Source organism: Rhinatrema bivittatum, chromosome 1 (assembly GCF_901001135.1).
Source record: "Rhinatrema bivittatum chromosome 1, aRhiBiv1.1, whole genome shotgun sequence".
NCBI classification, from domain to species: Eukaryota; Metazoa; Chordata; class Amphibia; order Gymnophiona; family Rhinatrematidae; genus Rhinatrema; species Rhinatrema bivittatum.
In genome coordinates this window covers 534,624,934-534,647,896 of record NC_042615.1, presented here as the reverse complement: position 1 = coordinate 534,647,896, position 22,963 = coordinate 534,624,934, and the positions used below count along the sequence as shown (strand labels likewise).

The 22,963-nt window shown below is 47.5% G+C and overlaps 1 protein-coding gene across 2 annotated transcripts in view; it reads right to left on the bottom strand.

The window, feature by feature from the left end:
* The window catches only part of UHRF2 (ubiquitin like with PHD and ring finger domains 2), a 419,355-nt gene extending 403,295 nt beyond the window's left edge, over nucleotides 1–16,060 (bottom strand). Inside the window, exons 1-2 of one of the 2 annotated variants that reach the window (XM_029614091.1) lie at nucleotides 15,843–16,060; nucleotides 12,752–12,970 (exon numbers count right to left, since the gene is read on the bottom strand). The gene's annotated coding sequence lies outside the window, so the exon portion shown is untranslated. Of the gene's footprint in view, nucleotides 1–12,751; nucleotides 13,411–15,842 lie in introns of those variants that run through there. The other variant, XM_029614082.1, reaches the window with a different exon arrangement.
* Between the last annotated feature and the right edge of the window lie 6,903 nt (nucleotides 16,061–22,963).

The window sequence follows — 22,963 nt, the reverse complement described above, 5'->3', positions numbered from 1 at the left end:
TGGGTCACAGGTCTTATCCTACCTGAGCCCACTGTAAACCCCTTTTTCCTTGACTTTTGGTTTTTCTGTGGTATTGGGGAATTAATTCCTAAAGTGGGTGAAACTTCTTTTATTGCAGCTAATTCAGCTTTAACTTCAGCCAGCTCCTTTTTCAAGGAAGAGAGTTATGAACAAATGGGGCAAGCCCTAAGTTTCCAGATGATTTCCCTCAAAATAAAGGCTCCACAATAGTTACATTGGATAGTCCTTATTTTGGTAAATGTATTTGATGGATAACACCTGAGGAATGACCAAATTCCCAAATTATCTTGTTACCAATTATGTATTCAGGCAGCCTATATCAGAAAAACACACCCAGGGGTGGGTGGGTGGGAGATAAACAGTTAACACTTGGCCAGGGCTGTTCACTGGACACTGTATCTGCTATTGATTTTTAACAGACCCTCCCCCAGATTGGCTAGCTAAGTTTAGCTTTTTCCTTAGCTTTCCCCTAGAATCTGTAGTTATGGCTGTCTTATTTATTTATTTATTTATTTATTTATTGTTTTTGTTATACCGAGTTTCATGATAGGCATCACATCAACCCGGTTTACAAATAACAAGGAGTGTAAAGCATAACGTAACGTAAAAAACAATATTTTCAATAAGAACCTTGAACTTTAAATACAGTGAATCAGAAAAAGGGAGAGGGAAAGTTACAAAAAACAAGGAAAATAAACTTGGGATGGAAGGGGAGAAATTGAACAGCACAATATTTACATTTCAGCCTACTGATACATTAGAATAGCAAGTGAAAAAATAAGACTATGAAACGGTACATAGGTAATCAAACGAATAAATATGACACAGTTGTGAATGGTAATAGTATGATAAATATTCAGCAGGAATTAGTGAGAGAGGGTTTGAGGTTGGTTGATACGTGTTTACATTCCATTATTGCATACGAGTTAGTGCTAGTGAGAGGAGGTTTTATTCAAGGCTTGGAAAAGCTTTTTTGAAAAGCCAAGTTTTTAGTCTTTTCCTAAATGTTAAAGAGCATGGCTCTTGTCTCAAATCAGGTGGGATCGAGTTCCAGAGAGCTGGACCTGCTGATAAGAAGGCTCTGAGACTCAAGGATTTATGTTGGTAGGTTTTGGCCTTTGGAATTTGGAGTGACTCTTTGTAGTGTTCCCTGATAGGCCTGGCGGAGGTGAATTTTTTAAGTGGTATTTGTAGGTCGAGTTGCGTTTGTTGGTTGATAGTTTTGTAAATGATGTTAATGGTTTTGTACATGATTCTATAGTGGATCGGAAGCCAATGGAGGTTTTTGAGAATAGGTGAAATGTGGTCAATTTTCCTGGAATTTGTAAGGACTCTGGCTGCAGAGTTCTGAACCATTTGTAAAGGTTTGGTGTAAGAAGCTGGGAGGCCTAATAGTAATGAGTTGCAATAATCTAGTTTGGAAAAGATTATTGCTTGCAAGATTGTTCTGAAGTCCTGAGTGTGAAACAGCGGTTTTATTCTTTTCAGGATATGTAATTTGTAGAAGCAATCTTTGGTGGTTTGGTTAATGAATGTTTTGAGGTTGAGACGATTGTCTAGGATGGCTCCTAAGTCTCTTACGTGGGTTGTTTGAAGGAGTGTGGGTGGTTTAGGAAGTGTGTTATTGTTTTCCGGTGATATGAGCAGGAATTCTGTTTTCGAAGCATTGAGTACAAGGTTTAGACTGTTGAGGAGAAGTTTAATTTCTAATAGGCAACTGTCCCAGTATTCCATTGTTTTTGAGATTGATTCTTTTATAGGGATTACGATCTGTACGTCGTCTGCAAAAAGGAAATGTTTCAGGCTTAATTTTGTAAGTAGTTGGCAGAGTGGTAGCAGGTAGACATTGAAAAGGGTGGGTGAAAGTGATGATCCTTGCGGCACTCCTCTATTAGAAGGGTGGTATTGGGATTCTTTATTATGAATTTTGACTCTGTATCCTCTGTTTTCTAGAAATGTTTTGAACCAGTTTAGTGTGGCACCTGTTAAACCAATGTTTGCCAGCTGAAGTTCAAAGCAGACTGTCTTGAAGTTCAAAGCAGACTGTCTTGAAGTTCAAAGCAGACTGAGGACTTGATTACCCCCTGCAATGCACTATGAGTCACCCGCCCAAAGCTGAAGAGCCCTCGCCCTTATTATCTGGTTTTTTTTGCTTAAAAAACACATAGCAATTTAATGTAGCAATATAAATATCTAGGGCAATATAGAGAATATAAGGCTAGCACTATACAAAACATTATACAAAACACAGAAAAATATAATCTGTAATGATTCACACGGACAACCAAGTAGGAATGTTCTACGTAACCAAACAAGGAGAATCAGGTTCCTTGATACTTTGCAAGAAAGCAATTCAGATATGGGAATGGGCAGAACACAAGAGAGTTCTCTTTCAGGCATCATACTTGCCAGGTCTTGCGAATACAAAAGCGGACAAACTCAGCAGTTTCATGAATGGTCACTCAAGCAAGCAGAAGCGAACAGAATCTTCACACACTGGGGTACTCTGGAGTTGGACCTGTTCGCATCAGAAGACAACGGGAAAGTAAGGAAGTTCTGCTCTCTTCTTCCCAGCATATACAGGACATCGCAGGATGCTTTCTTGACCCCGTGGAGGGACAGCCTCCTATACGCTTCCCCCGCATTCCGTTGATCTCACGCACGATTCAGAAATGTATAGCGGACAAAGCGGATTTAATTCTCATCGCGCCTGCCTGGCCGAGGCAGCCATGGTATGCTTATCATCTTCATCTCTCAATCAGTCCACCGATGCCTCTAATCAATGATCCCTTTCTACTTTTTCAGGACAGGGGGAATCTCATACAACCCCATGCAGTCATCTCTTCACTTAACAGCATGGAGACTGAACGGGAAGTACTGAACGAACTAAATCTCCCTCCTAATATCACAGATGTTGTCTTAGCAGCCAGAAAGCCTTCCACCAGGAAGAATTATGCTTTCAAATGGAAAAGCTATTCTAATTGGTGCAACCAGTGGAATATTAACCCTTTTCATTGTCCTCTGAAAACACTACTCTCCAATTTGCATGGCTTATCCCTCTCAGGTCTAGCAGTGACATCCATCCGGGTTCACTTCAGCACTATAGCAGTTTACCACACAACAGATAATGGTTCTTCCATTTCTTCTCATCCTCTGATTTTAAAATTCATGAAGGTTTTAAATCATTTGCACCTGCCTATTCAGAAACCTACAGTTCCATGGGATGTCAATCTAGTCCTAGAAGCTCTAATGAAACCTCCATTTGAACCCATGTCCTCATTATTCAAGATTCTAACCTGGAAAGTTATTTTCTTGGTAGTCATCACCTTGGCGAGAAGAATAAATGAACTCCAAGCACCGGTGATCAACTTACCTTATCTACAGTTTCACCATGATAAAGTCTTATTACGGACTCACCCTACCTTTCTACCAAAAATTGACTCAGCCTTTCATGTGAATGAAACAATCTCCTTACCAGTCTTTTACCCTAAACCATTCTGATGACTGTCAAAAAAACTCTTCAAACACTGGACTATAAGAGAGCTTTAACCTATTACAAAAACAGGACGCAACTCATAAGGTGTACCTTTCATTTGTTTGTCTCTTTTAACCCAAACAACCCGGGACAACCAGTCTCAAAGAAAACTCTATCAAACTGGCTTATGGCTTGCATCCAATTCTGCTACTCCCAGAAGTCGATTTCTCTAACAACTCCAGTTAGAGCTCACCAATCAGAGCCACGGCCACTTCAGTAGCACATATCCAGGGCGTGCCTATTCAAGACATCTGCAAGGCAGCAACCTAGTCTTCCATTCACACTTTCACTTCACATTGCCTAGACCAGCAATCCACAGCGGATTCCTCGCTGGGGTCAGCAATTCTGCATAATGTTAAAAACTTGTAATGGCTGTCCACACAAAAAAAAAAAGGAACAGAGATCCTTTTGAGAGCAACCTATGAGCTTGGGACTCCCACGCTGCAGGGCTGAATGCCCTGCTTATCAATGGAAAAAAGCAAGTTTGCTTACAGTAAAGGTGTTTTCCGTAGATAGCAGGGAATTTAGCCATGCAATCCCTCCTGCCTCCCTGGACAGCCATTCCTTTCAATACCTACACTCATATTTAGCTTGGAAAAACCAACTGAGGAGACAGCTCGAGGAGCATGGGAATGCCGGTGCATGCGCACTTCAAAGCTGAGAGTAAGCTCTGCCTCGTGACATCATGGATGACGTCACCCACACTGCATAGCTAAATTCCCTGCTATCTACAGAAAACACAGTTTTCAGTAAGCTTATCAGACTCCTTTTCAACAAGAAAAGGAGAAATCAGTGGAAAGAAATTATTATAATAAGTACTGATAAATTCCTAGGAAAAAATAAAACCTGAAAATGAAGATCCTTAAATATAGAGCTGGAAAGGACAACAGGAACGGAAAGGACAAGAGGCAACTCTGGCAGAGACAGATGCTCAGTCTAGCAAGACTGAAGTGAAGGGGAGGGTGTATAAAGGAATGTACAAGCTGGACCACTGGAACACCTGGTCTAGCTTAAGGGCAATCAAGCAAGGGAACCCAGGTTAGCAGGTGGGTCCCTTGAGAGGAATATAAAACCCCAGGCTCAGGGAAGCTGGAGGGGGCCCAGGACTGGTGGGGACCAGTCTCAGATATACATGAGGACTGTGTACATGTAGAAAGCTAACTACTGTTTAAGCCTGTACAGGTAAGCCAGGCATTACTTTGTTTTATGGACCCCCATTAAAGCTGTTAATTAATGATTGATTGCTGTCCCAATACCTTTGTGAACACTGATGCCTGGAATAAAGTTACTTTCACTGCAAGTGGCTAGATCTGAGCGGTGAGTTCCAGAGAACTGTCAATAGGTTTTGCAGTGCCTAGGCATCAGCCTGTGACAACATGTATATAATTTAGATACCAAGTGAACACCCATTCTCCTCACAGAATCTCTTCCAGTCCCTCGATTTCTCAACAACATCCACTACCCCAGTCAGCTTAGATATGTCTTTCCTTAGCTGCAAAAATAATGTGTATATTTAGGGATCTGATACTCACCCAGTAAATCCTAAAATGATTTATGATGATAATCCTTAAAAAGTTGTCCGAGAAATCTCAGTTCTATCCTGCCCTGCTCCACCCTACGATATCAGGTGAAAAGGTTGCCAGTGACACTTGAGCGTTCCTAACTATAACTATAATAAACATTTTTATAGTTGTCTACCTAATTTTTTTAAAGAATGTGTTCTATACCCTTAGGATATATGCAAGCATAGTGTTTTCTATGCAAATTCAACTAAGTGAACAAGAAGTGGGGACAACTAAAATAAAGAAGAAAGTTACCTGCAAATTTAGCTCTGCTCCCTCCTTCCCTGTACTCTCCAGCTCTGCCCACTCTCTAGCTCCGCCCCTTTCTCTGGAGCTGATGAAAATGCTTGTAGCCCTATCTTGCTTAGAAAACTTGAACATGCCAAGAATCAGTAATATTCTATTATACTATCTTTTCCCCTCCTGCCCCACCCACCCAGCACCCCCAAATTCTGATTAATGCTCTGGAATAGAACTTCACACACAAAAAATAAAAAAAAAATCTATCAACATTTCTGCCATGCCTCCTCCCTCTGGAGCACCTGGGCTTGAGTCTGCTTGTACCTACAGTAAGAGAGACTGCCGCCAGCTTAGCTGACATCAGACTGAAGCCATGCCTCCCTGTTAATGTCATCTGCGTGGGGGGGAGGGATCAAGAGCTGATGGCTGACACACCTGAAGGACTTCTCTCTGTAACACCTGGGCTCGAGTCTGTTTACTCTCACACAGGCCGATACAGTAAAGTGCGCTCCGGTGGAGCGCACTGTTAGCCCGGGTTTGGAGGCGCGTTTTTGACGCGCTAGCTTTACCCCTTATACAGTAAGGGGTAATAGCGCGTCGAAAACGCACAGCAAACACCCCCCCCCCCCCCCCCGAAACTAATAGCGCCCGCAACATGCAAATGCATGTTGATGGGCCTAGTAGTCATTCCTGCGCGATACAGAAAGCAAAATGTGCAGCAAAGCCGCACATTTTACTTTCAGAAATTAATGCCTACCCAAAGGCAGGCGCTAATTTCGGCCGGCACCGGGGCAGTGTACAGAAAAGCAGAAAAAAACTGCTTTTCTGTACACCCTCCGACTTAATATCATAGCGATATTAAGTCAGAGGCCCCCAAAATAAAAAAAATTTTTAAATGGTTGGAAAAATTTAAAATGGTTGGAAGACAGACGCTCAATTATGCTGGCGTTCGTTTTCCGAACCCGTGGCTGTCAGCGGGCTCGAGAACCGACGCCGGAAAAATTGAGCATCGGCTGTCAAACCCGCTGACAGCCGCCGCTCCTGTCAAAAAGGAGGCGCTAGGGACACGCTAGTGTCCCTAGCACCTCCTTTTACCGCAGGCCCTCATTTAAATACTCGATTGCGAGCCCAGGAGAGTGCCCTGGGCGCGCATTGGGAGAGCGGGCACTCGCCTCGGAGCGCCAGCTCTCCCGCGGTTTTTACTGTATCGGCCCGACAGTAAGAGAGACTGCCTCTGAGTACTTGTGTATCGGCTGCTTACTCAGCTGTCATTGGGCTGTAGGGCTCCCTCACATACACACAACTGCTGATATCAACTATGCACGGGAACGGTCAAGAGCCATTGGTCAATGCTGGAGGGGTGTGCGCTCCGTTGCACGCATGCAGAAGCACAACAAATAAGTTCCTTTGTGCGCTCCTTCATGTGCGATGAGACCATGAATCCTGGTACTGCCTCGGAGAACCTTGTTCAAGAAGCTACCTCCATGATTCCTGTTATTAATAACAAGGAAGGTAACGTGATCTTTGCACAACGTATCGCTGTAGAAATCCTGAGTGGCCATCTTGCCTAATCCTGACATTAATACTACTTCATTCTCTTTTTTTTTTTTTTAATTAGGTTGATTAATGCCCAGGCCTTCAAAAAAAACAAAAAAAAACAAACAACTGCATTTCATACATGATCTGGTCTCTAAAAGAAATCTTGACTTCTTTCGTGTCACTGAGACCTGGCTCTTAGACTCTGACTGTTATGATTCCTGCCTGCGGTCCCCACTCCGCGAGCAGGCCTCTCACCTTGCCTGTGCGGCCGAGTGCCGCCCACGTGCTTCCCAAGCGGTCAGGAGGTCGCTGCTGCCACCACGCCATCACGGCCTGGACCGCCGCCCTCGGGGCCTTCACTCGCGGCAGGGAGCCGTGAGTCAGCTTTATCTTCAGCGGCATGGAGCCGCCATTGTTGAGGCATGTCCTGCGGCTTGAGGTCGCCATCACTGCCGCTGCCGTGTCCATGCGGTCTTGGCTGCCATGCTTCAGTCTTCTTCGCGGCCTGAGGCCGTCCTGCTTCAGGTTCCGGCCCTGCTTACTGTGCAGCAGGTAACTGTTGTCCATGGTGCTGTTCTCCCCTGCTTCCTGCCTCTAGGCGCTGGCCTCTTCTCAGGATTTAAAGGGCCCACGGCCGGATATGCCCTGGGCCCCACCTGATGATGTCTTCCTGTCACAGCCCTATAAGAGGGCTTCACCTTCAGTTCTGCTTTGCCTTGCATTGAAGTCACTTGCTCCTGGAAGTCTCGTCTTCCAGCGCTCCGTCAGGTCTTCGTTCTTCATTGGAGCTCCATGTCCTGTCTTCCTGAGTCTTCGTTGCTTCCTGTGGCTTTCTGATGTTCCATGTCTTCATGTTTCAAGGTTCCTAGTCCAGGATTCCTGATGTTCCAGACTTCCTGATGTTGCGAGGTTTCGCTCCTCCTCTGCTTGTTCTGAGTCCTCTTGACCCTCTAGCTCCTTTGGTTCTCCAGATGACAACTTGTTGGGGTAAATCCATCTCGTCTGTTCCTGTTCTCATCATTGGAGTCTCATCTCAGCTGAATTCCCTTCCTGCGCTTGTCCCGCTCACCATGTGGTCCGTGACCAGCCTCTCCAGGTTGTGTAGGGCGCGCAGTGGGACAGGGTGGTACGTGACCAGCCCATTGGGTTTGCCCGTATCGGTGGGCTGTATAGGGCGCCCTGAGAAACAGTGCCAATGTCTGAACCTTCCAAGTTCCTCGTCTAGAGTCTTCCAAGCTCCTCGTCCACATCCAGAGTCTTCTCGTCCATGTCTTGAGTCTTCTGTGTCACAAGGCCTCCATCTGCCCTCATCCTCAGTCCAGCCTGCTGCTTCTTGCCGATACCCAGCGGCAGGTCCAAAAGGGCTGGGAACGGTCGGAAGACTGTTCAATAACCAACATCATGTTGTTGGCCTTCCAGAAGCATGCAGGTCCGGCAGAGGGTTAGACTCCATCTTCTCCCATGCTTGGACATGCCTTGCCAACCCTCGGTGCTGTCTTGGATTCTTCTAGGATCGTGCCAAGGCCTAAGGGCATACAATCTCCTCAAATGGGATCGCTCTCCTAGCGCTCCCCCTTTTATAACAGAATGCAAGGCCTCTATTTTTATAACACTGATTTTGCATTATTGAATCAAATTTGTCTTCCAGGTTATCAAGTTGTCTCCCAACCTAGAAAGAAAGGTCAGGGCGGTGACCTGATGGTAATTCATAAAAACTATTGGAATATGGCTATCAAAGATTTGAGTGATGATTCATCCTATGAATCTTTGGTCCTTCATTTGGATATCTTATATTTGTGCCTTGTATGTTGCCCCCCAGCTTTGCTGCAACGTGATTTATCCCCTTTCTTCGAGCAATCAATCTCTTTTAAAGCAAATCTAAATAATATGATTATCTTGGGGGTCTTTAATCTTCATATAGACATCCAACCTCCACCTGTTCATTACTCACTTTTTTTTGGATATTTTTGTTTCTGTAGGATGGCATCAAATAATAAATATATCAAACAACTTATAGTCAGGGTCACATATTGGACTTAGTTTTTGTTAACAAATCGATAGCAGACTTCCACACAGGGAAGTTACTGGTACAGGACTTATATGGACAGTCCTCTTGTTATGAAAGACCCTTTCTTGATGCATTAGCTCACTAGCTTATGCTCTTCCCATGTTTATGCCCTTTCAACAGTGCTCACTGTCACCTGTATACCCCAACCAGTACACTTCAACCTTACCTACCAATTAGCTCGATGCATCAGCTCACTAGCTCATGCTCTTCCCATGTTTATGCCCTTTCAACAGTGCTCACTGTCACATGTATACCCCAACCACATGTATACCTTATCTACCAATTATTTGTAGTTAATCTTATCATTTATTCATGTTATTTGACGAATTATTGTTGTCTATTTTATATTTAATATTTAATGATGTGTTCAAAACTCTGTTTAATGTAACGCCTTACCAGCAACAGTTTTGTTCTATGGAAACCTACCTGATTTGATATTTTTATCGAGAATGTCGGTATATAAAAACCCTAAATAAATAAATAAATAAATAAATACAGGATGTATCATAGTCAAATCATTATTTAATCAGTTTTTATATACCCCCTGTTCCACTCGGTGATGGATACCCTCCACCACCAGACCATCCTGCACAACTCTATTGTTAGCTTGGAGAGACTGGATGAAAAGTACTACCTTGCGGTACATTCTGCTGACTGACAATACTTGTCTACAGTTGACCAACTTCGCTAGGGCTGCGCTATACTTCAAAAGTTCAGGTGTTGTCAGTGGGGCACCGCACCACGTTTCAGCATCAATCTGACCATCGCCCCTGAAGCGGATGAGGATTGGTTGGGGGGGGGGGGGGAGCATGCCCTCGGTGGGGCAGGCAGGGCCTTAGTGGCTGCTGCTGCATATATGGGTGGTGTCGCCAGGGTGGCAGGGGTACTCATGCATGAGCTAGTCCTACTCTGCCCAGTCAAGAGTTCCCCTTGCAGGTGTGAAGGATGGTGACACATTGATGGCCACTACCCCTTCCCTTCTAACTTTCTGGGGATAAGGTATAGGGATAGTGTTTGCAGTCAAGGACCTAGCTGGTGGGGTCTCTCTAAGAGAAGGTGAATTGACGTGCTTTACCGTTATTTTTCTTTTTTTTTGGAGACGGCATATATGAGAGTAGGGAAGTAGTTCTGGCAGGTGGAGCAGCAGCAAAGGCCGAGACAGGCTGTGCCAGATGCTCGGGGCCGGGTCTCTGCTGCACCTACCCTTCCTTAGCCATTTGTGCTGCCACTGTTCTTGGCTGGCCTTTTGGTTGGGAAATCGGAGGTTGCATGGGATGTCAGGGGTAACAGAGCCCATGACACTGTGACACTGCCCTCCCCTCTCACACCCTCTCCAACTACAACTCCAGTGGGAGCAGCTGGCTGTGCCCCTCCCATGTTCCCTCCCTCCTGCTTAAGGGCCTCACTGGGTACAGTGGGTGGAAGGGGAGCAGGTTGCGAGACTAGCTTTCAGTTTTAGTGGCTGTTTGTTGCCCAATTGTCCAGCTATGGTGTTGCAACAGCAGCAAATGATGGGGGGGAATGGTAACTTTGTGTAATGTTTGAGGGGGGAGGTGGTGACAATGTAGATGGGACTAAGGGGGAAAATAAAAGGAAGGACATATTTCCTAAAACTACCTTCTTGGTAAAAGGAGACAGAAAAGAGGGGACCCTTACTTTGCTGAAGGGTGGAAGGAAAGGGGAGTGGTCCTCTTACCTTAAGGACAAAAATTAAAATTAAAATTTTCAAACAAAGGAGATTCTTTAACTGCCTTCAGGAGAGGAAGGGGTTGTCAGCAGTGACTGCTGCTGGCCTCTAATGCTCCCTTTTCTTTAGGGAGGTGAAATTAAGCATGAAACAAAAAGGGGAGGGGGGAGAGAGGGAATAACCAGCCTTGAGTGGCTACACAGGGCAGAGAGACCATCAATGATAATGGCACCAGTGAGGTATTTACTTTCAAAATCAAAACCATTTCGGCAAGCGACGATGCACCAAGCCATCACCAATAAATTTTATATGTCTGTTCTGCAAATAACTCAAAGCAGAGGAACATTGTTTTTTTGTTTGAATAGCTGATGTGAACAATAACTAGGCTACAAGTAGTAATCTATACATGGCACGCATGCGTTATACAAATTAGGTATATATTACTTTTAGGAAGCCCTCTAAGGTGCCTGATTATAAAGAAAATCATTAATATATGGAAAGGAAGGAGGGGAAACAATCAATAGTTACCTTTACCCCTTTCTTAACACTAACCCTAATCTCCCTCCCCTCTGAGCCGTCCTTGACCTCCAACAATAGAATAGTTTTTGACTGTGTTGGGGGCAGGGCAATAGTAAGCAGGTGAGTTCTGAGGCAGAAAGGTTTTCTATTTCACTTGTGAGATTAAGAAGCATTGAAGTGAAAACCTCCTCCCTCCCCACCCCAATGAAAAAGAAGAATCGTCCATTAGTGTTATATTAGGGGATCTCTGCCACCCCCAGTAAACAAAGGTACAACTTGATACAGCTCAAAGGAAGTGGGGAGAGGTCAAATGCGTGGGGGCTGTACACCCTGCCCTCCCCCTGCCACAGTGCTGGACATTCAATTTCCACACATTCTCTAGCACCTCCCTCCATTATATCTCTTACTAATGAAAACCTTTCTAAAGGCTACGAAAAGAAAACCCTGGCCCCTGACATATTTCTTCTCCCCAAACATACAAAAAAAAGGCAACAGGCCACACTCTAGAAGACAGGAAGGAATGGAAACCCAACCCACCAGAAGTTCACCATTTTACAATTTCAACTGCCACCCGCCTTTTTTTCTGCCGCGTGAAACTGTGGCGCGACCATTCCCTCACATCCCTCCCCACCTCCCTTTGCCCTGGGAGATAAGGGCATTCTGGAGCTTTGGCTGCATGAGCCCTGCTTCCTGTAAATTATATTTTCTATCTGATGCTGAGAATCCATAGAGTGCTAGACCCGGCACCACATGCGAGCTCTCCTCCCCTCTGAGTGACTTTCCGTGGGCGCTGATTTTTTTTTCTCCCCTGTTCAGCCCAGGGCTATATAAATGCGAGGAAAGAGGGAGGAGGCGCGTGTGTGTTTATATGCGAGCAGCGTGTTTATAGCTACACGTTAAACTCCCGATATCGCTCTCGCATCCTTCTCTCGCCCTCCATTATTTGCCACCACTCCCCTACCCCTGAACTCGCTCCAAACCCCTACAACCAAGGCCAAACACAGGAAGCAGACATTTGAAATAATAAAGGGGAGGGAACTTAGGCGGACGCCCTCTTGGGAGGTTTAATTTGGCCTGCGCTCCACCCCATCCTAAAAAAAATTAACAAATATATATATATATATATATATACACACATACATACATTTTTTATTGTTTCTTTGCATTGCAGCAGCCCCGGCGGTTATCCCCCTCTTATCCAACCCAGGGGCTCAGGCTGCCATACACCGGAGTCCCGGCCTGAACTATTGGGGGGGGGAGGGAGAGGGGTGCTGTTGTGGTAGTCCCATGACAGGAATAAAGCACTCGCTGTTTCATTTTTAGCATTGTGGGGATAGAAGAGGCAGTTACCCCTCCCCCTCCTCTCCTCCACTGCTCAGGATCCAGCCAGCCTTATCTGAATGCTTACCTACCATGCCCCCACCCGGGAAACCACGCAAATAATCCCCCTGCCCTCAATGAATTAAAAAAAAAAATAGTAAAGTGTGCTTAGCCAAAGCAGTCACAGTGAGGCTGCAGTGTTGGGGATCAGTGGCCAGCGGTCCTTAGATTTCATCCTTATTTTGTTTTAAATTTTTTACCTGTTTTCCCCGGTAAAAGAGCCGCTGGCGGTCTGGGCTCACGTTGAAGCTCTCCTGGATCTTGGCCCTCAGCCCCTCGATCTTGGTCAGCCTGGACAAATTATCTATGGTCCGGGTCTCCGTGCCATCAATGGTCCGGACCTGGATCCACATTGTCCGCCTTTCTCTTTAATATTTAAGGTTTCTTTTTTAATTTAGGCTGTGAAGGTGTTGGTATTTCTGTATTATAATTATTTGAGGTATAAAAGAAACATTTGAAAAAAAACAAACAATACGCGTGATGACTTACAAAAATCCCAGAATGCAAAAACCCTTCTCTTTCCCTGAATAAAAAAAAAAAAAAATTCACACAAGGAAATCCAAAATGCACCAGCTTGAAAAGGAAGCACGTTCAAATAATCCGCAAGATGAGTATAACAATTAGTTCTTGTGGCTTGTTTCCTCTCTCTCTCTCCCCGTCTTTTCAAACCTGGGAAGCCATGTCTGAGCTGCAGGGAGTGTTTACTAGGAACTGTTCTCACATGGGGGTCACGGCGCCAAGCTAAAATCTCGCGAAAGGAAGAGGAGGCAGCGGTGCAGCTTCTCGTTGTTACCAAAGAGGCTGAGGGCCTTGTTGCTTTCTCTCTTGTCCTTTCTCCTCCCCTTCCCTCTCTTCCTGCTCCTCCCTCTCTGGGGCTAATCACCAGGTTTCTTGCTTTTGCTTTGGGGGGTTTTTTTTTTCCTGTTGTCCACCTCCCTGCCCAGCAGCCACTTGCACTCGGCTTTACAGGAAAGATTGCGACATACTCTCAGTTTTGATTTGGGACACCCATAGCTGCCAACCCTGGAAAGCTTTGGGACACGTCTGAAAATGTTTTTTTCCCATTTCTGTTTTCATGTAAGGGAACATGGAAGATTTTAGGAAAGGAGTGGCTTGAAAAATGGTTGTGGGCTTTTTTTTTTTTTTTTTTTGGATAGTTAAAGGCTTCCTTTTTAAAAATTTCTATTTTTACTGATTTTTTTAAAGTGTTTTTACATTTAAAAGATGACAGAAAAGAACATTTAAAGGTGCTGTCCTGCAGTAATAGTGGCCACCCCCAGGTGAGGTGCATACAGGATCCTCTCTCACGGAGGGAGGTATTCCTTGTACTGTTGCCAACTGTCCTCATTTTTTTGGATTATATATATTTTTTGTGGAAATTACATAGGCAAGATCTGTAAGACAAAGAATAATCACCGATTGATCTGCCTAAAAACTGATCTGCAAAATAGAACCCACAGTTCTCTGCAAATGACCTACTGAAAAAAGTTTATCTGACACTGGAGTAGTTCTCCATAGTAAAGTATTGCTTACAAAACAACAATCTGCCTGGGTGATTTGGTATAAGGATGTCATGGTTTCGCCTGCTATGCAGTCTCCCCTCCTCAAGGGGTCCTCAGCAAGCCCTGCTCCCAGCTGCACAAGTATTTCCCTGATCACTTGATGCCACAGCAGTACCATAGTGCCTCTTCATGGAGTCACCTCGGTTCCTTGACCTAGCCCGTCTTGTCTCTGAATTCTGCCTTGCAGCCTATCCAGGCCTTCTGCCTTGCCTCACCTTGTGGCCTATCCAGGCCTTCTGCCTTGCCTAGCCCTATGGGCACCGGGCCTTCTATCTTGCCTAGTGGCCTCTGAGCCTTCTGCCTGGCGGTCTCCCGGCCCTTTGTGTTCTCTGTCCTATCTAGTCCTTGTCCTCTCCAGCATGTACCATGTTCCAGCCCTGCCTACATATAGTCCTACACTGCCTCAGTATATCCAGCCCTTACCTCCACTCCAGTCCTACACTGTCCCAGAACCTGCCCAGCCTTTATCCAGGCCACAGCCTGCTCTGTAATCCAGCTCCGAGCCAGCACCTACAACCAGCCAGAGCAACGAGCAAGCGGGCCCCGCAGCCCAGGGATCCCCGCCTGACTGCACCCTCCGGTCCCCCGGTGCTGCTGATAGGGCCTAGGTTTGCTGACGGTGGGAACCCCCTCGAAGAGCTGACTGTCCTCCTTGCGCCCACAGCCTCAGTCCGCTGTGGGAACTGCCCCATGCGAACTTCTGAGCTGTCTCTCGGAAGGTTCTGAGCTGGCTGGTGGGGTGGTACATACCGTGCACCGCCTCGCCCTTGCTCCTTGGCCCGACACGCCCTAGTGGGAGGAGTTGGGACCGGGAGGCGGGGACGGGGAGCGGCCCCCGTTGGGGATCCTTCAGGGATGATCCCCGGTTACTTAGGGGACCGCTCCCGGAGGTTGGCGCATGGGGCCGTGGCCTCCAGCCGGTTCAGGGCGCATGCATTCCGGGCAGACCCCTCCTGTCCGTTCTGCAGGCGGGAGGAGGATGTTTTCCCCCTGGGGCTTCAGTGTATATGGTCGGCGACCCCCTCCCCGCACAGATGGTGGATTTGGGCCCCCCACCCCATGAGGTTGCCGACCCCTCCCCTTCCCCTCCCCTCCTCGCCGAGGAGGGGAACGACAGCGGCGGATCCTCGGAGGTCAGTACCAGGTGGGATCTATGCTGGGACTGGCAGCAGGAAAACTGGCAGCTGCCCCTCGCCGGAAGCAGTGCCTGCATGCCCAAAGGCAGAGGTAAGTGGATGGTGAGTGGGTTATGGGCCACAGGGCAACCTGTGGTCTTTTTCTTTTAAGGCCCCGCCTCCCCTTCCCCCTCTCTTTATTATTGGTCTCCGGTACCCTCTCCAGAAGGCGCCGGAGGAAAGAATTCCCCCCTCCTTTGTTCTATTTCTACCCTTTTTCTTTAAGGGGACTGGGTGGCCATTGGCCACGCCCACCTCCTTCCCCAGCCTTAAAAATTGGCCCCTCCCCCATTTCCCTCCAGAACAGTCATCTACCATGCCCCCACCCCCGAAAAGAAGCAAACAATTCCTCCCTTCCCCCTTACGCTGAAAGGGGAAGGGAGAAATTAAATAAGTAAATAAATAAGGTGGGCTTAGGCAAAAACACACAAGATTGGGAGAGAAATCTGCTCTCTTCCAGCTCAACTCTTCCAGTTGCAGGGAGGCTGCAGTGATGGGGGATCAGTGGCCGGCGGTCCTTAGATTTCATCCTTATTTTGTTTTAAATTTTTTACCTGTTTTCCCCGGTAAAAGAGCCGCTGGCGGTCTGGGCTCACGTTGAAGCTCTCCTGGATCTTGGCCCTCAGCCCCTCGATCTTGGTCAGCCTGGACAAATTATCTATGGTCCGGGTCTCCGTGCCATCAATGGTCCGGACCTGGATCCACATTGTCCGCCTTTCTCTTTAATATTTAAGGTTTCTTTTTTAATTTAGCCTGTGAAGGTGTTGGTATTTCTGTATTATAATTATTAGATGTATAAAAGAAACATTAAAAAAAAAAAAAACACAAAACGCGTGATGACTTACAAAAATCCCAGAATGCAAAAACCCTTCTCTTTCCCTGAATTAAAAAAAAAAAAAAAAAAAAATCACACAAGGAAATCCAAAATGCACCAGCTTGGAAAGGAAGCTCCTTCAAACAATCCGCAAGGTGAGTATAACAATTAGTACTTGTTGCTTGTTTCCTCTCTCTCTGTCTGTCTTTTCAAACCTGGGAAGCCATGTCTGAGCTGCAGGGAGTGTGTACTAGCAACTGTTCTCACATGGGGGACATGGCGCCAAGCTAAAATCTCGCAAAAAGGAAAAGGAGGTGTTACACCCATCTATCCATGTTCACCTCTTTTCTCCCTGCACCATCTCACTTCTTTTCTCCCTGCACCATCTATTCTGGGACAAGTAGCGGCATGCGCCAGCCAACACCGACTTCCCCAGCATCCCCGGGACAGCATGGGCAATGCCAACCTCCATGTTGTATCCAGGATTACTTAGGAGCGCATGAGCCTCCTAAGTACACGTCATGGCGGGAACCTCGGGGGCATCCCCTCCCGATGACGCCAGCTCACCTCCGTACTTAAGCCTACCACCTCTTGTGCTAAGACGAGTTAGCAAAGAGTTTCCTCGTTGCTGAATCCACTCAATACGTGGACTTCCTGTCCTGCTCCTTCCTGGGTCTACAGCACTCTGAGTACCCGCTCCTCGGGGGATCCTCTCGTTCCTGGCTATCCGCCCCTCGGAGGGCCTTCCTGTTGTGACTCTGCCTACCCACTACCTCGAAGCTTTTCTGGGACTTCCATTCGTGAGTACTACTCACTGCCTGCTGACATCTTCGGCGGGTGTACCCCGTGCCACGGGCCACTACTGTTTCTCTACAGCAAAGCCTTTCTGAACATCCTGAACTGTACATCTGTCACTGCTCATACAGAATTCCTCAGACTGTCTTCGCCTCTGTTATCACCTGCACAGACTCCTCAGCGTACTCCGTGCTGCGGGCCACTATCGGATCTGTTCCTGAGGTAATCTACTGTCTGAGGGATGTTCTGGCCTGCCCCACTCCGCGGGCCACTACCAGATCTACAACTGCAGCGGCACTATTGGGGGAACTTCCCTACTGCTCAGAACTGTGTTACTCTTGCCTCCCGCTCTGCGGGCTCGGCTTCCTTTCTTTCCATAATAAAGCCTCTCTCCAGATGTGTCCTGTGTACTAAGACCAAGCCTACCGACGGTGAGGCCCATGGGGCTCCTCCCTGTGGGCAGAGACATCGCTCACCTCGGCCCAGGGTTCACATCCACACCATAATCATAACAGATTGCTAACTCCATGGACCCGGCTCAGGTCTCAGCCCTCCAGGCCATCTCTGACCTGGCCCAGCGCCTAGCAGAACAAAGGATCTTGGAGACTTTGGCTACCACCTACAATCAACTAAGCTCCCGGCTGAATTCTTCTGCGACATCTGACAAGGAAACCTCCATTCCTCAGGGGTTGCCAGCATGAATCTCCGTGCCCTTGTCTGCACCTACTCGCTTTACAGGTGATCCCCTGTTATGTAGGGGTTTTCTAAACCAGTGCTGTATGCACTTTTCGCTACAGCCAACCTACTTTCCTAACGTAGTACCCAAGACTAAGTATATCCTGTCTTTATTAGACGGGAAAGCCCAGGCCTGGGGCACCTCTCTGGAAGCCTAATGATCAAATTCTCAGTGACTTGCCAGGGTTCCTCGCTCTCTTTCGGTCTCTGTTTGACAACCCTGCTCGCAAGACTATCGCTGGATCTGCTCTTCTGCATCTCCAACAAGGTGCTAAACCACTGACTATGTCATAGAATTCAAGACATTATCCTCGGAACTACATTGGTACCTGGGTTACCTAAGGACTATTTTCTTAGAGGGTCTCAACTCTCTTATAAAGGATGAATTAGCAGCACGTGAACTTCTAGATACACTGGATTCCCTTAATGACCTCGTAGGGCAAGTTGATTGTCGCCTACGAGAATGTACACAAGAGCTAAAGGGTTATAAGAAGACACCATCTGGGGTTCCACGCTGTCATCCTGCGCCTGTCGCTCAGTCCACACCCGCACCCAGTCTTGAGGAGGAGGAACCTATGCAACTAGGCCAGAGCCACTTATCAGCCAAAGAGAGATGATATCGTAAGAGATTAGGTCTTTGCATGTACTGTGGCAAACCAGGCCATGCTCTTCACTCCTGTCCCATCTGTCCAGGAAACTTGCAGACCTAGGATCCACCGGAGAACTCCTCCTAGGTCTCCATCTCCTCCACTGACACTCCCAGTCTCTAACATCTCAGAAACCCTCGAATTCCACACTTGGTGGACTCCGGTGCCGGTGGGAAATTCATATTCAGACAACTCGTAGAGCATCTACGAATCCACACCATTCTGACACCTATGCCATTATTATCCTCGATACATGGCGAGCCATTACCTGGAGAGGTCTCCTTCTACACGCAACCTATCTGCCTGCGCACTTGTTCTCTTCACTCCGAGACCATCTCCTTCTTAGTTTTGGATAAGGCAATACATCCCGTAGTACTCGGGCTACCATGGTTACAAACACACACACACCCCAATTTATTTGGAGTACCCTTGAGTTATCAGAAGGTTTTACCTGCCTGAAGAAGGCAAAACCTATGCCTTGCATGACAACTACTACTTCCCTCCTGGGACTACCTCCACAATACTCGTCGTATCAGGACGTGTTTTCTAAGAAGGCAGCAGATACCCTTCCGCCTCATTGGTCCTTCGACTGTGCCATCAACCTGAAACCAAATTCTGAGCCACCCAGAGGAAGGGTGTACCCACTTTCTCTGTCTGAGACCAAGGCCATGTCGGCCTATATTCAAGAGAACCTGGAGAAGGGTTTTATCCGGCCATCCAAGTCACCGGCTGGAGCCGGATTCTTTTTCATGGGTAAGAAGGATGGATCCCTTCGCCCATGTATAGACTACCGTGGACTTAACAAGATCACTTTGAAATACTGCTACCCCTTGCCACTGATCTCCGAACATTTTGATAGGCTCTAGGGATCCAAAATATTTACTAAGTTGGACGTCAGAGGGGCATACAACTTGGTCAGCATACGTCAAGGAGACGAGTGGAAGACGGCATTTAATACCTGCAACGGCCATTTTGAATATTTGGTCATGCCCTTTGGCCTTTGTAATGCCCCTGCCCTATTCCAAAATATGATGAATGACATCATTCGAGACATGTTGTACCGAAGTGTAGTTGTTTATTTAAACGACATCCTGGTCTTCTCCCAAGACCTCCAGAGTCATCAACTAGACATTGCAAGAGTTCTGCAGACCTGTATGCCAAATTTGAGAAGTGATCATTTCATCAGGAGTCTGTTCCCTTCTTGGGTTACGTGGTATCAAGCTGAGGGTTCCAAATGGATCCTCAAAAAACCAGGAGTATTCAGGATTAGCCTCAACCAACTGGTCTCAAAGCCATGTGACGTTTCCTCGGATTCACTAACTATTATCGTTCATTCTTCCATTACTATTCCACTTGACTGCACCTCTGACAGCCATGACGTGAAAGGGGCTAATCCCTCTCAGTGGTCTACAGAAGCCGTAAATGCCTTCCAGGAACTCAAGAAGGCGTTCCTTCAAGAGCCATGCCTTCGCCACCCGGATCCTCGACGACCATTCATAGTCGAGATGGATGCCTCAGATGTTGGAGTTGGTGCTGTGCATGAGTCAGCATAGCGACACCCAACCTTACATCCATGCTCTTTTTTTCACGACGCTTCTCTCCGCCGGCCGAGCGAAACTATGGAATAGGAGACAAGGAGCTACTGGCCATCAAGTTGGCATTTGAAGAGTGGCGCCCTTGGCTCGAGGGGCCACAACATCAGATAACGGTCTACACGGACCACAAAAACTTCATGCGCAGTGCCTGAACCACAGGCAAGCCCACTGGTCTCTATTTTTTAATCGGTTCAGTTTCCTCTTGAAGTACCGTCCAGCAGACAAAAATACCCGTGCAGATGCCCTCTCACATTCCTTCGCCACAGAGAATGTTCTGGATGCTCCACGCCATATAAATGACCCTGCTAAAGTTATGCTTTCAGCTAGTCACACAGTTCCCACCGGGAGGACAATGGCTCCTCAGACGCTCCGCAAGAAAATCCTCAAGTGGGCCTATGATTCGCCGCTCGCAGGCCATCCTGATCAGTCTTGGACCTTGGCTACCCTAACCCTAACCTGAGCCTAGGTAGCGTCATTTCCTAACTGAGCCACACAAAAACCTCTGGCTGGCCGTCCTTGGGGTCTCCTCCAACTTTTGCTCGCTCCAAGCGAACCATGGACGCACATCGCCACGGACTTTGTGGTTGACCTACCTGTGTCCAATGGCAACACCACCATATGAGTCACAGTTGATCGCTTTTCCAAAATGGCACATTTTGTGGCTCTACCTGGGTTACCTACAGTTCCAGAACTTGCTAAATTATTTATTTGGCACATATTTCGCCTGCACGGCATGCCCAAGCATATCCTCTCCTATAGAAGTGTACAATTCACGGCAAAATTCTGGAGATCCCTCTGCAAAATTTCAGCATTTCCTTGGATTTAACATCAGCGTACCATCCACAAGCCAATGGACAAACAGAGAGAACGAACCGCACACAAGCAGTTTCTCCGGTCATATGTCAACTCAAGACAAAACGACATGGCCAAATTACTCCCCTGGGTCGAATTTGCACTAAATTTGCACCCATTTGCTGCTACTGGATCGTCACTGTTCCAGCTCGTGTATGGATGTTAACCGCTACCACCATTACCAATACCCTTGTCAGTGTCATCTCCAGCCGGCCAGGCCTTGGCACAAGAACTACACCAGTTATGGGAACATACTTAAATCCTCCTTCAAAAGGCAGGACCACAGGCCAAGAAGTTCTATGACGCTCACCAGAGGGCAGCTCCGCAGTTACAATCCGAAGACAAGGTATGGCTCAGTACCCAGTTCTAGGCCTCAAGCTGCCTTCTGCACGATTTGTGCCATGCTACATCGGGCTTTTCTCTGTCCTCCATAACCTGGGGCCAGTGACTTACAGCTTGCAGTTGCCATCCTCACTTCGAATCCACAATGCTTTCCATATCTCCCTTTTGAAGCCGCTCGTCTTATCAGAATTTTCGGAGAAGACGCCTAATCCGCAGCCTCTCTCAGCAGAAGAGGAAATCACCTACCAGGTGGAAGACATCCTTGATATGCGGAAACATGGGAGACGTTGGGAGTACCTTATATCCTGGGAAGGGTTTGGACGAGAGGAAAACAGTTGGGAGCCGGCAAGTAACATCCTTAACAAGGATCTCATCAAACAATTTCATTTGGCTCACCTCAGAAAACCGAAACCCCCAGGGAGGGGCCCTAAGAAGGGGGATATTGTTACACCCGTCGGTTGCAGTCGGCTGCGACCTCTCATGCTCACCTCTTTTCTCCCTGCACCATCTATTCTGGGACAAGTAGTGGCATGCACCACCAACGCCAATCTCCCCAGCGTCCCCAGGACAGCGTGGGCAATGGCAACCTCCATCTTGTATCCAAGATTACTTAGGCGCGAGCATGGGCCTCCTAAGTACACATCATGGCAGGAACCTGGGGGCGTCCCCTCCCAATGACATCAGCTCACCTCTGTACTTAAGCCTACCCCCTCCTGTGCTAAGACGAGTTAGTGAGGAGTTTCCTCGTTGCTGAATCCGTTCGATACGTGGACTTCCTGTCCTGCTCCTTCCTGGTCTATGGCACTCTTACCCACTCCTCGGGGGGCTCTTCTTGTTCCTGGCTATCTGTTTCCTTGGAGGGCCTTTCTGTTGTGACCTCTGCTTACCCACTACCCTCAGAGCTTCTCTGGGACTTCCATTCGTGAGTACTACTCTCTCTGCAACTCACTGCCTGCTGACATCTTCGGCGGTGTACCCCGTGCCACGGGCCACTTACTGCTTCTCTACGCAAGCCTTTCTGAAACATCCTGAGCTGTACGTCTGTCGCTGCTCATACAGAATTCCTCGGACTGTTTTCGCCTCTGTTATCACCTGCACAGACTCTTCGGCGTACCCGTGCTGCGGGCCACTACTGGACCTGTACCTGAGGTAATCTACTGTCTGAGGGACATCCTGCCTACCCCGCTCCGCAGGCCACTACCAGATATATAACTGCAGTCGGCACTATTGGGAGAAACTCCCTACTGCTCAGAACTGTATTACCTTGCCTCCAGCTCTGCGGCTCGGCTTGCTTTCTTTCCATAATAAAGCCTCTCCAGGTGTGTACTGTGCACTAAGACCAAGCCTACCGACGGTGAGGCCCAGGGGGCTCCTCCCTGTGGGTGGAGACATCGCTCACCTCAGCCCAGGGTTCACATCCACACCATAATCATAACAGGAGGCAGCGGTGCAGCTTCTCATTGTTACCAAAAAGGCCTTGGACCATGTTGCTTTCTCTCTTCTCCTTTCCCCTCCTCTTCTCTCTCTTCCCACTCCTCCCTCTCAGAGGCTAATCATGAGGGTTGTTGCATTTGGTTTGTTTCTTTTTTTTTCCCACTACCATAACTTCGGCCGTCCACCTCCCTGCCCAGCAGCCACTTGTGCTCAGCTTTATAGGAAAGATTGCGACATACCCTCAGTTTTGATTTGGGACACCCAGAGCTGCCAACCCTGGAAAGCTTTGGGACACATCTGAAAATGTTTTTGTTGCGGTCCTGGCCGCGAGTACCGCAGCCAGGCCCTTACCTCAGGGCTCCCGGATCTGCTCCCACTCCCAGAGGCCTGGTTCGCAACCTGTTTGGCAGCAGCCCCGCTGGGGCTGCGCCACTGCGAGGTCTCCCATGGATGCCCGGATC